Source organism: Haemaphysalis longicornis, unplaced genomic scaffold (assembly GCF_048455015.1).
Source record: "Haemaphysalis longicornis isolate Haplotype H1 unplaced genomic scaffold, Haemaphysalis longicornis Haplotype H1 scaffold_9, whole genome shotgun sequence".
In the NCBI taxonomy this organism is placed as follows: Eukaryota; Metazoa; Arthropoda; class Arachnida; order Ixodida; family Ixodidae; genus Haemaphysalis; species Haemaphysalis longicornis.
In genome coordinates, this window is record NW_027526460.1 from 4344632 (window position 1) to 4360159 (window position 15528).

General features: G+C 51.2%; 1 protein-coding gene across 4 annotated transcripts in view; it reads right to left on the reverse strand.

Moving 5' to 3' along the window:
* Plexa (plexin A) overlaps positions 1 to 13087 on the reverse strand; it is a 380874-nt gene extending 367787 nt beyond the window's left edge. For all 4 annotated transcript variants that reach the window (XM_077685386.1, XM_077685384.1, XM_077685388.1 and 1 more), the window contains exon 1: positions 12814 to 13087. The gene's annotated coding sequence lies outside the window, so the exon portion shown is untranslated. The remainder of the gene's footprint in view (positions 1 to 12813) is intronic.
* Positions 13088 to 15528: the final 2441 nt, after the last annotated feature.

Genomic DNA, 15528 nt, shown 5'->3' on the forward strand with positions numbered 1-15528 from the left:
TGATTCGTTTCTCGAAGGCGCATCTGGCTGACCGGCCTTCCGCAACCATGCGCTCGAATACGGCGTCACAGCTCCGCGCAAGCACATGCAAACACGTCCGCGCGCGTTTCTCATTAAACTCGCCGAGACGGCAACCAAAACGCGCTCGCACACTGACCCAATTATCTGTCTAAGGACCCACTTAAATCGCCTCCCGGGAAGAAACCAAACGCAGCAGAGGGCGCGCGTGCTGCCCGGCGAAGTCTGGAGCGCCTAACACCGCGGAAATGCCGGTAATGGAATGGCGAGCCGGCGGCCGCTCTTGCCGCTGCCAGCCTGCGCATCCGCAGGGCATTCGCGTCCAGCATCATCTAATCACGACGTCCGCATACATGTAACAGTGCACGATTGAGGCGGCGGGTCAACGCTACGAGGCATGGTTATAGCAGCTGCAATACGGAGGTCGCTGCGCCGAGCCACCACGCAGCGCGTATATGCTTCACTGGTACTTTCCGCCAAAGGAAACGTTCATTCAAACTGCCGACCGCACTGATCGCTAGGCAACCAAACATGCGGCCATTTAAGGTGCAGCGCCAAAGCAACGTCTGTTCGCGGCGCACCGTTGAGCAGATGTAGGCCTGCCGCACTGAGTGTTGGGCGGACTCTGAACTCCTCCCCAGGAGGCCACTCTTCCGCTGTACCACCCTCTTTAGCCCCGTGCGTGCAGAGAGCTCCCTGCCCGTTCCCAACCATTCGCAAGGAGGGCTCCGGCCGGCCGTGGAACGGAGGCACTGTTCGAGCACCCATCGACTTGCACTTGGCTCTCTCACCTCCACGAGCGCTAGCAGCCACCGGCGCCGACTCGAATCGAGCTATGCGAGGCACGCCAATCCATGCGGACGCTTCCAGAGGCCGCGTCTCCTTCATTACCCAAGCGCAGGAATCCATACGCGTCAAAGGGCGCTGCGGAAAAAGAAGCGGGGGAGAGAGAGAGAGAGAGAGAAAGCGCGCCGGCAACGATTAGCCCCGTTAAGTCAGGGAGAGATGGATTCCTTGGCCGTGCATTCCACTTGCAGCTCTCCCGCTTCGATCCGGCCGCCTCGAAAGAACCGGGGCGACCTTGCAAGGCCGCAGAAAGAGCAGCCAAGGAAGTGAAGGGAAAAAAAAAACGAACAAGAAGAACGCGCCCTGACTACCAAGCGCGTCCGCCGAGCATAACCAGTCCGGCCGACCCCACCAGGCTTCTCGGTCCCATTTGCGTGCTCGCACTGGCGTCTTCACCTTGGCGAGCTGGCGTCGGGTGAAGCGGCGCCGACGCGCCGATCGTGGGAACGGGGCAGGAGGGAAGAAGCTGGGCGAAAGTGTGCGACCGCCGCCCGGGGCGAAGCGGGGCTGGACGAGCTCGCCTTCGCATCACGTCGTTCGCATTGCCTTCTGCTGCCGCTTTGTACACGCTCCACTATGAGCCTGGGGCCTTGCTACGGAAGAACTGCCGTTAGCCAAGAGGAACAAGTTTCTCCTTGGGTGGAGAAAAGCTCGCGAACGTCCCAGTTGTTTGCGAGGCGGACCTTTGAACTAAATACGTTGCTTTAGAGAAAGGGCTAGGATGAACATTACGCCGAATAGTAAGCGTGTGCGGTGTTTTTCTCATCGAGAGTTCATTTACAAAACTACAGGTGAAGTACAGTAGCGAACGAAGACGTTGGCACTGGTTAGGCAAAGAATCGACCAGACCGACGGCTGAACGATCCATTACACCTGGCGCACGCATATGCTGCGCTGGCCTTCGCTGCGATCGATGCGCGTTTCCCGTTCACGCGTCGGCGCCGACACGCGAGGGCCACACCGGCGCCTGGCGGCCGTCCGCTCGTGCACACGCACCCCACTGCCGAAACACACAACGCCGCCAATGTGAATAGGGTCCTACACAAACCAGGCCTGAGCACAAAGCTAAACGAGGAAATGTCTCGGGTCGTCACAGCATCGACCACATAATATCGAACCGGCGGGAAGCGACTTGTTTACATCCAGGCGCCGTAAGGAGTGCAGAAGTGCAACAGCTTCGTTACAAGGCTCATTTGGTCACTACCGACTTTCACGAAACAGGTTTAGAAAGTTGCCGGCGAAGAGCAGGTGGTAAAATGGGCGAGGCCCCATTAGGCGCGCGAACAGCGTGGAGAGAACGAGAGTAATGAAACGAGGTGCGGCTGCAGTTTCATGAGCCGCTAATCCGCTGCTCTGTCGCGTCCGCCGCTGTCGCCAAAAGGTCGAGGGGGGCCCTTCTCCCGCTGCACTGGGAACAAGAAGGGCTGCTGCTCGTTAACCGTAAAGAATTAGCGCCGCCTGCGAGGCCATAACCATTAGAGGTCCAACAAGGTGCGCTCGTTGGGCGGACGAGACTCCGATGCTGCAACGACTCTAGAACTGCAGCCGCCCACTTGTTTTGGGCCGATGCGTGTGCTTTACGAGCCCCGATTATTCACCAAGGATCCCCAATGGCCCCCGATCGCTGCCGCGCGGGGTTGCGAAAACGCGCTCGGTGACCCGTTTATGGCGCAACCCACGAGACTGCCTCCGAAAGAAGATGCGTGCTTATCGTAAACTGCCGCCGACGCGGGGCGATCAAGTGTACGCAATTTTGCCTACCCACGTAAGCCCTCCCCGGCATACAGCCACTTCAAAGTCTGACCGTTTACAGTCGGACAAATCGACGTCGTCGTCGTTGTCGTGTCCCGGAAAGGCCAGTATCTCGGACAGCTATTACCAGCCCCGTTTGATATTCAGCGGATGCAAGCACCGGCGGTCCCCGTCATGCATTCCTGTACACCATCCCCCCACCCCCTCCCCTTACAGCGAAGCGCACGCACGCCATTGTCCAAACGACGACGTTTTCCTTCGCGCTAATAAACGGCCCAAGCAAGATTCCGTCCCTTACACTGTACGCTTGCCAACCGCTTTCTCGCTTCTACTTTCCTCACGGCCGCGGGAGCTGGCTACGTGGCCACTGGCAAACCAATAGCAGTCACTCCCATTCAGCTCTGAATTTCGCCCTTATACGGGAAGGCGACCCCGAACCGGGTTCCGCTGCCTCCGTCATGGCAGCGTGGTGGTCGAGCGGCCAGCAAAAGTCGCTGGCCTTGGTGATGACGACAAGAATCCGAAGGCAAATTTAACTGGTTTACTTCAGGGCGAGAAATGAACTGAAGCAATTCGAAGAACAATACCCTTCCGGGCGATGTTACAGTACAGGATTCGAGCAGAGCGACAGTGTGGATTCGCTGCTCCAAAACGAATGCGGTTCTGCACTCGGGGCCACGCGTATTTATTCCCAAAGCGCGAACGGTCAAACAAGCGTTCCCTTTGGCTTTTGCACACGGTGCGAACACAGTACAGGCACACACAACGCTCTTTCCAGAGTTAGTGAGGGGTCGGTAGTAGCGGCGCTCGTTCAGCCTGAGAGAGAGGGGGGCTGCGGCGTCCGCGTCCTCCGGGCAAGTCGGTGCACGCCGCATCTGCAGGCCAAAGTTTGAACCACGCTGCCAGCGAGGCGGCCGCGATCCGGTCGTTCTGCCGCATGCTGATCTGTGCCAGGCAGGCTTGCACTCGCAACTTGCAGGACGCGCGAACATGGTTGCAGCGCGCAGAATCGTAACACCCTGCACACGGGCGTTTTTGCTTTTCGCCTCCATCAGAAAAGCGGTCGCCGCGGCCAGGAATCGAACCCGCGACCTCGTGCTCAGCAGCGCAACGCCTTAGCCACTGAGCCACCACGGCGGGTACCTTGGAGCAATTTGATGATATGATGATAGTTGGGTTTTATTGGCGCAAGGCCGACTATGGGCAAAGAGCGCCAACGAAGAAGTTACTGAATTGTGATGAGACCGTACATACTAAAACATGGACTTAAAGTAAAAGTGATGCTAAACAAAAGACAATGGAGATGGCTGGTGTATAGAGCCAGGATGATTACACGTGATATGACAAGAGCTGCAGAAAGTTCACCTCAGCTAAAAACTTAAAAACACGCTGACTAGAAAACATGGGTTCGTCAGCTAAAAAATATGATGGGTGCAAAGGGATGTGTCGTCTGTATAATTCAGGGAAATGTTTGTGTCGTGTTGTGTCAAGTGCCTTGCATGTGATTAGTATGTGGACTACGGATAGGTCCTTTCCACACCTGCTACACGTGGGTCCCGAAGTTCCAGTGAGCAGGTGGGAGTGCGTCGCATGTGTGTGGCCTACCCGCAGCCTAGCCAGGGCAACTTCAGTGTATCTGTTGTGTGAGTCAGTTATGTAGCGTCCCAGTTGTGGTTTTATTACGTGTAGTTTGTTGTCTGTTTGTTGACTCCAGTGTAGTTGCCATGTGTTACGAAGCTGTCGTCTGATGTGTGTCTTTAGGTCGGTGTAAGGTACTGTTGTTATGTCAACTGTGGTCATGAGAGCAGCCGCACTAGCCATTTGATCAGCGGTCTCATTGCCAGGGATCCCACAGTGACCTGGTACCCAGCATATGGTTATTTCTAAATCTGAAGCATATGCAGTCATTATGACCTTTAAAAGAACATTGATTACATAGTTTTTTGACGACCTTCCTGATGACAATGCCTGCACAACGCTTAGAGAATCTGTGTAGACGATGGACTTTTGAAGCTTATGTTCGAGGATGTGATTTGACACGAGTAAAATGCCATACGCTTCTGCCGTGTAAATACTGCTGTGAAAATTCATTGTTTTGATAACTCTAAAATTTGGTCCGTGCGCTGCACAAGAGACAGTAGAATTAGTTTTGGACGCGTCGCTATAGAATTCTGCGCACCTGTACTTGTCCTGCAGGAACAGGAAGTGCTGCAGAATTGCATTCCTGGGTACCCTATTTTTTTCTACATGAATGAATGACAGGTCGCATGTTACAGGACGAAGATGCCATGGTGCGATGAAATTATGAATGGGTGTCTTGTGCGTGTCTGAAAGGGGGACATGGAGTGCAGAAGCCTCCTCCCTAACTCTGAGAGGGAACGGTAAGGGAATAGATGGCCTGTTTAAAAAGAGTTGTAAATTTGATGTATCGTTCATGATGGGATTAAAAGGATGGTTGGTCAGAGACATGATCTTGGATGCATACAACAGGTCAACATACTCCCGCTGATGCCCTAGGCACCATTTGTCGCACTCGACATAAAGACTTTCAACAGGGCTAGTGCGAAATGCGCCACATGAGAGGCGAAGGCCAAGATGCAGCACTGGGTCGAGCATTTTCAGTGCTGTTTTTGTAGCCGACCCATACACGACACTGCCGTAGTCGAGCCGAGACGCCACCAACGCTGTGTACAGGCGCAGCAGGAGTTGTTTGTCGGCCCCATAAGATTGATGTGAGAGGACCTTAAGAATATTCATTGTTTTTAAGCATTTGCATTTGAGCTGTCTGATACGTGGGATGAATGTAAGTTTTTCGTCGAATAAAATACCTAAAAACTTGTGCTCCTCGTTCACAGGAATTGGCACATTCGCAAGAGTGATGTCTGGGTCCGGGTGGACGCCACGCCTCCTGGAGAACAGAACACAAGAGCTCTTCGCGGGATTAAGATTAAAGCCATTCTTGTCAGCCCAGCTGGCAAGTTTCTTGACGCCGAGCTGGACTTGACGTTCGCAGATGGACAGGTTACACGATTTAAAGGATATCTGCACGTCATCTACATACATAGAATAAGAGATTGTAGGTGGCAGTGCCTTTCCAAGAGAGTTCATTTTTACTATGAAGAGAGTGCAGCTCAACACTCCACCTTGCGGCACGCCATTTTCTTGCACGTGAACATTTGACAGTGCACAACCAACTCTGACGCGAAAGGTTCTCTCCGACATATAACTACAAAGGATGTTCAACATGTTGCCCGCAACACCGATTGACTTTAGGTCACTGAGGATACCGTACCGCCAAGCGGTGTCATAGGCTTTCTCTATGTCGAAAAACACCGTAAGACAAAATTGTTTATGCACAAAGGCATCCTTTATATATGTTTCAAGAGCTACAAGTTGATCGTTCGTTGATCGCCCCGCCCTGAAGCCTGCCTGGCAGCTCTCGAGAAGACCGTTGTACTCAAGGAAGTACACGAGCCTGCGATTTATCATCTTCTCGAGAAGCTTGCACAGGCAGCTGGTCAGGGCAATGGGTCGATAGCTAGCAGGAGAGGAAGGGTCCTTCCCTTCTTTCAAGAATGCTACAACTGTAGCCTCCCTCCAAGACTTTGGAATGTGCCCCGAAAGAAATATCTTGTTGTAAAGGTGAAGGAGTGTTACAAGAGTGTCAGCGTGTAAGTGCTGTATTATTGTATATGCAATGTTGTCTGGGCCTGGAGCTGAGGGTTTACACATGCTTAGAGCAGCCCTCAGCTCATGTAGTGAAAACAGGGAGTTGTAAGAAGTCTGCGATTTGTTGTTGTCGCGTAGGGACTTCTTTTCACAAGAGGCTTTATGTTTCAGGAAAGTGTTTGTGTAGTGTGCAGAGCTTGACACGTGTTGAAAGTGTTGTGCAAGTGTGTTAGCCTGATCTTCTAGTGTGTCCCCAGTCGTGCTGACCAAGGGCAGGCTATGTGTATGCTGTCCTTTAAGTTTACGTATTCGTGTCCATACCTTGCGTGTGTCTGTGTATGAATTTACGGATGTTATGAAGGAGCGCCAACTATCCCGTTCTGCTTCATGGCGCACGCGCTTTCCCAAGGCCTTTGCTCTTTTAAAAGAAATTAAGTTAGCCGACGTGGGGTACCTGCGAAGGACACCCCACGCCTTGTTCTGGGCCTCTCGCGCCCGCCTACAGTCCTCGTTCCACCAGGGCCTCCTTGGGTTGCGGGATGCACTGGAGGCCTGGGGCATAGACTTTTCGGCGGCGTCGAGTATGTGTGCCATGACGAGTTGGGCTGCTTCCTCCACGTGTAGGTGTTTTATGGTTGTGTGGTGTAGTTTAGATGTTTCTGTGAATGTGCTCCAGTTTGCTTTTGATTCATTAAACCTGTTATGGGAAGATGGACTGCATGGGCCTTTAGGGTCTGTGCCCACACCCCACTCAAGACATGGAAAGAGAACTGCGGAACCAATCGCCAAGTCAAGATGCGAGTATGTATTGTGTCCTAAGTTATGGTATGTAGGCTGTTTTTTGTTGAAAAGGCATGCTCCGGTGGATGTAAGAAACTTCTCTATCAGGCGACCGCGGGCATCCGTTCTGGAGGAGCCCCAAAGAGAGTTGTGCGCATTAAGGTCGCCTGTTAGTATGTATGGTTCGGGCAGCTGGTCAACCAACACCTCGAAATCAGAGCTCAGAAGTGCAAAATCAGGAGGAATGTAAATGGAGCATACCGTTATCAACCTATTAAATATTATTAAGCGTATTGCTACAGCCTCAAGGATAGTGTTTAAAGTGACAGGGTGGCATGCTAAGGATTTCCGGACGATTATGGCCACACCACCAGAAGAGTGTGTGCAGCCATCCCTGTCTTTCCTGTATACCAGGTAACTATTCAGGAAATTTGTGTGTTTAGAATTCAAATGTGTTTCCTGAACACACATTACACTTGGCTGATTAGCATGCAGTATTTCGTATACATCGTCAAGATTTTTAAGAAGGCCTCTACAGTTCCATTGAATTATGTTTTCTCTTCCCATTATTTAGTGTTGGAGCTACTGGAGTGTGTGTGTTTGTTTATGTGTCGTCTTTCGGGGCTGTGACTCTCGTCTTTTTTGGCTTGTCGGGAGGCTTTGGCGTCGGGACGCGTTCCTTGCGCTGCGTTGCAGGCAGGAACGGCCCGACATCCATGTCGTCGTCGGATGTCCGAGGGGTGCCCGACGAACCGGGCCCCCCGGACTTGGCCCCCCCTCGGGAGCCCTTCGTTTGAGCCGCCACCGCCGAGGGCGTCCGGGGCGCCAGAGGTGGCCCGGGCGGTGCTGTGGCGGTGGGAACCGGTGTGGGGCCCATGGTGTCCATCACCTCGGTACCCTCCAACGCACTGGAGGATGGGGAGACAGAGGCGGGAGCGGCACCGGTCCCGACGGAAGAGGTTGCCACCACAACCGCTGCTGCCTCAGCAAGCGGCGTGATGGCGGGTTGGGCTGCCAGAGGCAACCCAGGGGGGGGGCGGGGGAGGGACCAGGTCAGACTCGCTGAACTGGGTCCCTGTGGAAACGAGACGCCGCTCCGCCCCCCGGCGAGCTGCGTCGGCGTACCTCCCCAGGGGGAAAAAGGCGAACCTCTTTCGCGCCTCTGGGAAGGTAAGGTTCTCAGTGACTTTCACCTTGATGATCTCCTTCTCCTGTTTGAATTTCTCGCATGTTCTAGAGTAGGCCCCGTGGGGCCCCTGGCAGTTAGCACACATGAGGGTTTGCGATGGGCAGTTGTCTGATGGATGATCGTGTTGTGCGCACTTGGCGCATGTTAGTCGACCACGGCAGGCGGTAGTGCCATGCCCAAACCGCTGGCATTTAAAACACCGGCGGGGGTTGGGGATGTATGGCCTGACGGGGCAATGAATGAAACCTGCATGTACTGATTCAGGAACTGTAGAATGGTCAAAAGTCAATATTACATGTTTTGTTAGGATTTCCTTGTTATCTCTACGAATCATGATACGCCTCACTGCTGTCACACCTTGGTCCTTAAGGCCTTCCAACAGATCGGTGTCAGTTTCATTCATTAGATCTGACTCAGAGATCACACCCTGGGAGCTATTAAGGCTGCGGTGGGGTGTGACCCTGATGTCGAGATCTGCGATGCGAGTTTGAGTCAAGAGATTTGTAGCTTGTTGCTTGTTATTAACTTCTACAAGAACTTCTCCTGTTCTGAGTTTTTTGGCTTTGTAGGACTGACCAACAATGCCCTCAAGAAATTTGGAGATCAGGAAGACAGACTTTGTGGCAAGGGGGTTCGACGCATCAACAGATTCGATTACCAAAAACCTATAGTTCATCTCACAAGCTAGCTGCAGCACTGTGGAGGCTACATTGTTATCAATAGTGCGCCCGCTGAGGGCGCCTAATCCGCCGTGAAGGGGGTCCTGAAAGGACACTCCCTTCTCCCCTCTCGGCAAGTGGCACCGCACGGCCCGGGCGCCTTTTGTCGCTTCCTTCGCGATGAGTTAGGTGCCCTGAGGGGGACAACAATGTAGCCTCCACAGTGCTGCAGCTAGCTTGTGATATGAACTATAGCATAGTTGTCCGGCTTTCGGAAACTCGTCGTTGGCAACGGAGGAAAGGATACTTCGGTGCGGCCCCTTTTAGGGGGCCAATCTTTGGATTTGGAAAATTTGGAAGCCATATATCATAGTATAAAAGCAGGGAGACGGGGGTACTTTCTCCTTTGACCTTACCCTGGTAGTCAAAGAGGTCCCGGAGCTCCCTGCCTGGTAGACAGGCAGGGAGCCCATCGGCCGGAGCTTGACCAAGGCTCCGACGGCCACCGTTAGAGGTTTCTACCCTTCACCTTAAAAACACATCACCACGGTAGGGCACAGCTTATGTTGGGGGGCTCGGGGTCCGCGGTATCGCCAGTACCGTCACCAAGATTACTCAAGGTGCCCCGTGCGGGGACCTTGGAGCAATTTGCCCTCGCTAAACATCAATAGCTTTCTTTAGTACCGTTACCTCTTCTATTAGGGGAACTTATTCCAGAACATCCCACAATTCAATGCCACATTTTTAGTTCTTTCTACGTCCTCGTAGATACACGTAGAACATTACATACCCATTTGGGGACTGGCCAAAAGTCAGAAGTTTTGAGGGGCTAACAGCCTGCTTCACAAAACTATGAATTGTCAACGTAGAATTTCTACGTCCTCGTAGATACACGTAAAACATTACATACCCATTTGGGGACTGGCCAAAAGTCAGAAGCTTTGAGGGGCTAACAGCCTGCTTCACAAAACTATGAATTGTCAACGTAGAAGTTGTAGCTGAACGTGGTGGCCGTGAGCAAAACAGGTGCACACCAGCCACACAGAACCGTGGAAGCTGTGGCGTGCGTCGCCGGTCTGCCTGCTTCTGGCGTAACTCGCGCCGTAAGACTACGAAACAAAAGCGAAGAGACAGACCCGAATACTACGTAGCGGTAAAGGAGTTAATAAGTGCCACCAGGCTCCCGCCTTCAAAGCATGACAGCAGACGTAAGAGCCCCAAAGAATGTCTGACGTCATTGTCCCGCTATGCCGCAAGTTTTCTTTCCTTTTTCCTCTCCCAAGCCACACTGTCGATTTCGTAAGCCCTTCAGCTCATTGCCCCCCCCCCCCCCCCCCTCTTAATGGTTGTTCGCCACGTGGAATGCTGCCGTGCACGCACTCCCCAGCAGTAAGTTCATTGTACGCGAGAGGAAAATAATTCGCGCTACCTGCCACTGGCAGTGTATCATTCATGTAGTCGAGCCTCGTTAAATCGAACTCCGAGGTGAGAGAAAGTCTGTTCGAAATAACCGAACTTCGAAGTTGCGGGGGTCCGTTTCGTTAGCGGTGTAGCGCAATTCACCAACCACACAACCGCATCCGCAATGGACAGTTCGAGATAGGAACCTAGAACAGCAGGCGCGCACTTCCGAACCACAAGTCCTGACAACGAAGCAGAAAAAAAAAAAAAAAAAAGCACACGCAGAGCCAGCAGATGATCACGGGGTAACGGCTTCGCGACGCTATGGCGGCTAGTGTGGCGTCGAACTTGGGCACTTGGTCGGAAGTCTGTGCGGACGGGCCATCTTGTTCGGATTAACCGCAGCCGTTTCAAGTTCGAATTAGCTCTCCCCATTCACATACACCTCGCTTCGACTGAACCAATGGGCCAGTTCGAATATTAGTTGGTTCGAATCGCACGATTTTGATTTAGAGAGGTTCGCCCACTGGCGGACCCAGAGGGGGGTCCAGATGTCATGACCTCCATCTTAATTTCTGAATTTATACTTCCAAGAACATGAGCCCTCAGGTGGTAGAAGTTAGTTGATGGTGTTTTTGTGTTCCTTGTACTTTTGGTTTTCCGAAATTTCGGTGAATAAAATAGGTTGCTATCCTCCACATCCTCATCGTCATCATCCCTGATAGAAGCTGACACCCCCCCCCCCCCCCCCCCCCCCCCACGTCAGAAAAAACCTGGACCCACTCCCGAGATTTTGATTGATTGATTGTGGGGTTTAAGGCGCCGACGCTATACAGGGCACGCCGGTAGTGTATGGCTCCGGATTAATTTTGCCCACCTGGTTATTTTTACCGTGCGCCGAAATGACGGCTTAATCTCGAATAGATGGATCAGGCGATTTTCAGTTAGACTGGACGACGACAGTTCGATCAAAACGGGTGATTGTAATGACAGAGGCAGTACAGACCGTTTTTCTCCTCGCGTTATTCCCAATTCGTTATATATTTTCAACGTGCTGAAATGCATGAAATATGCCGGCAGCATAAAGTGAATGTCAGCACTTCGAACTCTGAAACGCGATGCGCCGCGACGGAAGCGCGGTTACATGTTCGCTGGAAGCCTGGTAGTCGTTTATTAAAAGAAAGTAACGGCCTTACTAGGAGGTGCCCGTTAACGCTTTACTTTTCCTGGACCTCATTCTTGCGTTCTTCGCATGAGACGGAGTACACAGCGGTCAGCAGTGCCGAATCGCAAGTGACGAGGCGGCGGGCGAATTTCCAGGCGTGGCCGGCGCAAACGAGCGTCGACCAAGGCGGTGGCGCCGCCTCTCGAGCAAGACGGGAACGGTGGATCAATGAACCACGCCTCCCAGGGCGTTGGGTCTCGCAAGCAGCGGGAACACCCGATCGAGCCCGGCGGGCCGCCGCGATCGCACGGTGCGACCGTCGAGCGGACATAGCCACGCTGTTGTACACAAATAGTAAAACGAAGCTTATGAACGAAGGCGGCACAACACGCAGACAACGGGAGATCACCGACCAGGTGACAAAGAGCTTCTGAAATGCACAAAACAAGCACGCACTCTTCGGCGTATTTCACAGAATAATTTTTGGCATTCTAACAGGCATATGTAGCGGTCGCCGCCTCAGCTTGCGACATTCTGTCGAATTCAGAAGCAGTTACAAATGCGTTGCCGCGGCTGGCGTGTTCCAATGAGGCAATCAATACTGCCGCTCACAGAAGGAACTAGTATGTTCCATTTAAGACAGCTATGATGTAATACGCAAATAGAAAAATTTATTCACAAACCGCAGCCAGTTTCAATATTTTATCGACGGCTCCTAACGTTTCTTTGATTGTTTTTTCGAGAAAAAGAAATGGTTCGCTCGCGTAGCCACTTTCCTCAAGAGGCGCAAATGAGTAGCGATTATGGGTCACTTGTAACCTGAAAGTTGAATACAAAACAACCAGCATTCTAAACTAACGCAAAAAGGCCGGTGTTGCGACGAGTTCAGAAGCGAAACTGAAAGTCCGTTAGTATTCACGGAGTGACGCTCCATAAGAGACGCGCCGATTTCCAGGAACACGACGCTAAGCAGGAAAAGCTGTGACCACCCCATTTGAACCAAACGCGGGAGACGGAACGTAATGTGCACGAGTCAATGCAAGCAATTTACCCGTAACAAATCATAGTAACGGCATCACTGCTCTCCGAAAGCACGCACGATTCGGCACAAACGTCCGAGAGGTTTCCAAGAGGTGTGGAAAATTGCCGGCTAAACTGACAGCAGAACACGCCGTAACATGCCTCTACGGACAACATCAAAGGGCGAATATCGCCGGTGTATTTTAGCTATTTTTGGTCTTCTGTTTCAACTCGGTACTGCAGACTTCAGCGCTTACTTTCTAAGTTTGGCACATATATATCATTTTAGAGAGGCCGCAGCCTACGAGCCTTACCTCCACACGGGGATACTGCCTAGCCGCAGCCGCCGATACTGAGAAATTAGGCCTAGCCGACTTGTTGAGAGACGGAGACGAGGAGTCGGTCCGGGCACCGCAGGCAATCCGGGAGATCAAGCACCACACACACAACAGCTCAAGAGTCGAACTGGCCCACACGGACGAAGCACTGTGCGCGGAAGCTGCTTGCAATGTCAATTTCACGCAGCCAAACCAGCACTCTTCAAACCCGCGCCGCCGACGAAGCCGTGCGAGGCGTTGCAAGCAGCGAGGAAAGGGAGTGCACCCGGTCGGCGGAGCAGCGAGACCGCACCGACGGAAGAGCCGCGCAGCGATTGGTCAAAAACAACGCGGCCGCTGGGAGAGCTAGGCGCGTCGTCTGCTCCAGAGGTTGTCTGTCATGCAACTGGCGCCGGTTTGTACGCTCCCTCACTAGGCAAAAAATGCTTAAGAAAAAGCAAGACCCCACGCAAACGGGCCGTAGAAGAACACCATTATAAACAAGCGATGATGCTGTGTGTTTTCGAACATTTGTGGAACGATACGCGTTGCCTTGTTCTCCTTGCTCATTTTTTTTTTTTTTTCCTGCAGCGCTGTTTTATACCTGTTCGTCTCACCGATGGTACACAAATTTCAGTCGCTTTTTATCGTTTAGTCACTGGGCAACACCTGCAGACTTCAAAAAGAGGGCCTTTCGTTCAGCATGAGGTTCGTATGCTGTACCCTTCCTTTTACTTTTACCTTTTTTTTTTTTTTTTTTGCTGTGAATCAGCCATTGTCACGTTATCTCGCTAGTTGAATGAATAAAATGATGCTGAAACTTGGTCTCCAAACAGCTCTTTTCTATAAGATCAAACGCCTTCTTAATAAGCAAGGCTGTTTTCTTTCTTTCTTTCTTTTATTTTTTGTTGCCACTTTTGCGGTCTTTATTACGCCGTCTGCGACCGCATTTTTGATCCACAGCGTAAGTATAGGCGTTCAGAAGAAGAATTCCTTTTTCCGAATTCTATGTGTTCTACCTTGTCAACCTATGCAGAGATACCATGTTTCGGAAACGCGTAGCACCATCGGGGGGTTAGCCGGCGGAGGTATTTCGCGTTCTTAATACAACAAGAATCACCGATACAGTGCTTTGTAGGCAATTATGCCAAAATACGCATCCACAACTGTACAAACAGGGTTGTTCTGAAACAAAGACCGAAAACCTTTGCAACATTTTACGGGTATTACATAAAAAGATATGTACTCGTTAGGACTGTTAAAAAATTATACCTGAAATTATTGGTTCCAAAACAGAGCATGAAAAAAAAAACATGCCTATTTCTAAAAAGTGCCTTACGTACATGCGACTAACATCCCAGAGCATGAAATAGAGATTGTACTTCCAAACACGAGCAACGTATATGGAGACTTTTCGAAGCGCGGGTAAAATATACCACAACAAACATGGATTCATTGCGAAAATATTTTACAGATAGCAGATCTGCACGATCAAGAAAAATGGTGTCTGAAGGATCGTGTTCAAACCTCTATTACTAAATCTCTCTTTTTTCCTGCTTAGGGAAATCGCAGTTTTAAACAATAACGATGCACCGCCAACTGGCAGCTGGGATGTTTATGTCGGAAGCCAATCAGCAAAGTGCCTCTGGGAAGCACAGCTGGCTTATCGGGGGGAGTGGGTTTTAGAAAAGTGGTTATATACGCGAGGGAATTCAGGACTAACGTAAATCAGTTAGGACGGCACCAGTAACGACCCCACTTCGAGATGCTGAAGACTAGAGCTTAGACACCACTAGCTCAAGAAACCCTAATGGTTGTTTGCCATTTGCTCGATCGCTTGGCGGGGATGGGAAAAAGGGCTGGTAAGGTATTGATTTCGAAAGTTGGGGCGTCATGTTTATCCTGTTGTAGTTGATCTACTTTACTGTGGTGAGCCACAAGGTTCCGGCGAACTATGAATAGATAAAGATCTTGCTGGGATATTTTTGCACGACTTGTAAGCCAATAACTAATTTACGCTCTTATTGATGAAGTTCGTAAAAACCACGCTCGGCTGTTTGAAATCTGCGTGATGAACAGGAAATTTCTTTCAAGTCCTGTTACACGCAGACCTGCCATTGATGGACCTATTTGGGACGTGGCAGAAGAACACCACCTGGCTGTCAACAGGCGACAAAAAAAAAAAAATATTGGGGGCTGCGCCGGCCAGAATTTCAGATATCTTGAAGGTCTAAGGACTGCAAGAATTCTAGTATTACAAGAACAGACATGAAAAGCTACATCAAAATAAGGTAAAAGCCGAGGGATACTTCGAACTCTGCACATGTTTTATGCACTGTATACGTCTCCGATGCATTTAAGCGTCCTGCCGTAACCATGCAATTTCTCTTCAGCCACGCTCGCTCAATTGCCTCGTACAGGTATTTTTTATAAACTCAGCCAAGTTAACTATCGGCCGGAAACGGACATCTGTTGATATATTGGAAACGAATCTCGTAGGCGTTGAAATGATCTATCCATACTTTTTTTTTTTCGCCTATGCTTTGCTGCTTGGGACCAACTTTTCTTCGGATGCCTCCAGTTCCTCCTTTTTAGTGTGCGAGCAGCGGTTTTCGTGGCCATAATTGCTCACGTAGTTTTAGTGAGTGCTGCATTTTCACAGGAACGAACGCGGGGATTGCTGCCCGGCCTGTGTTCTGCTCAGTTGCCACA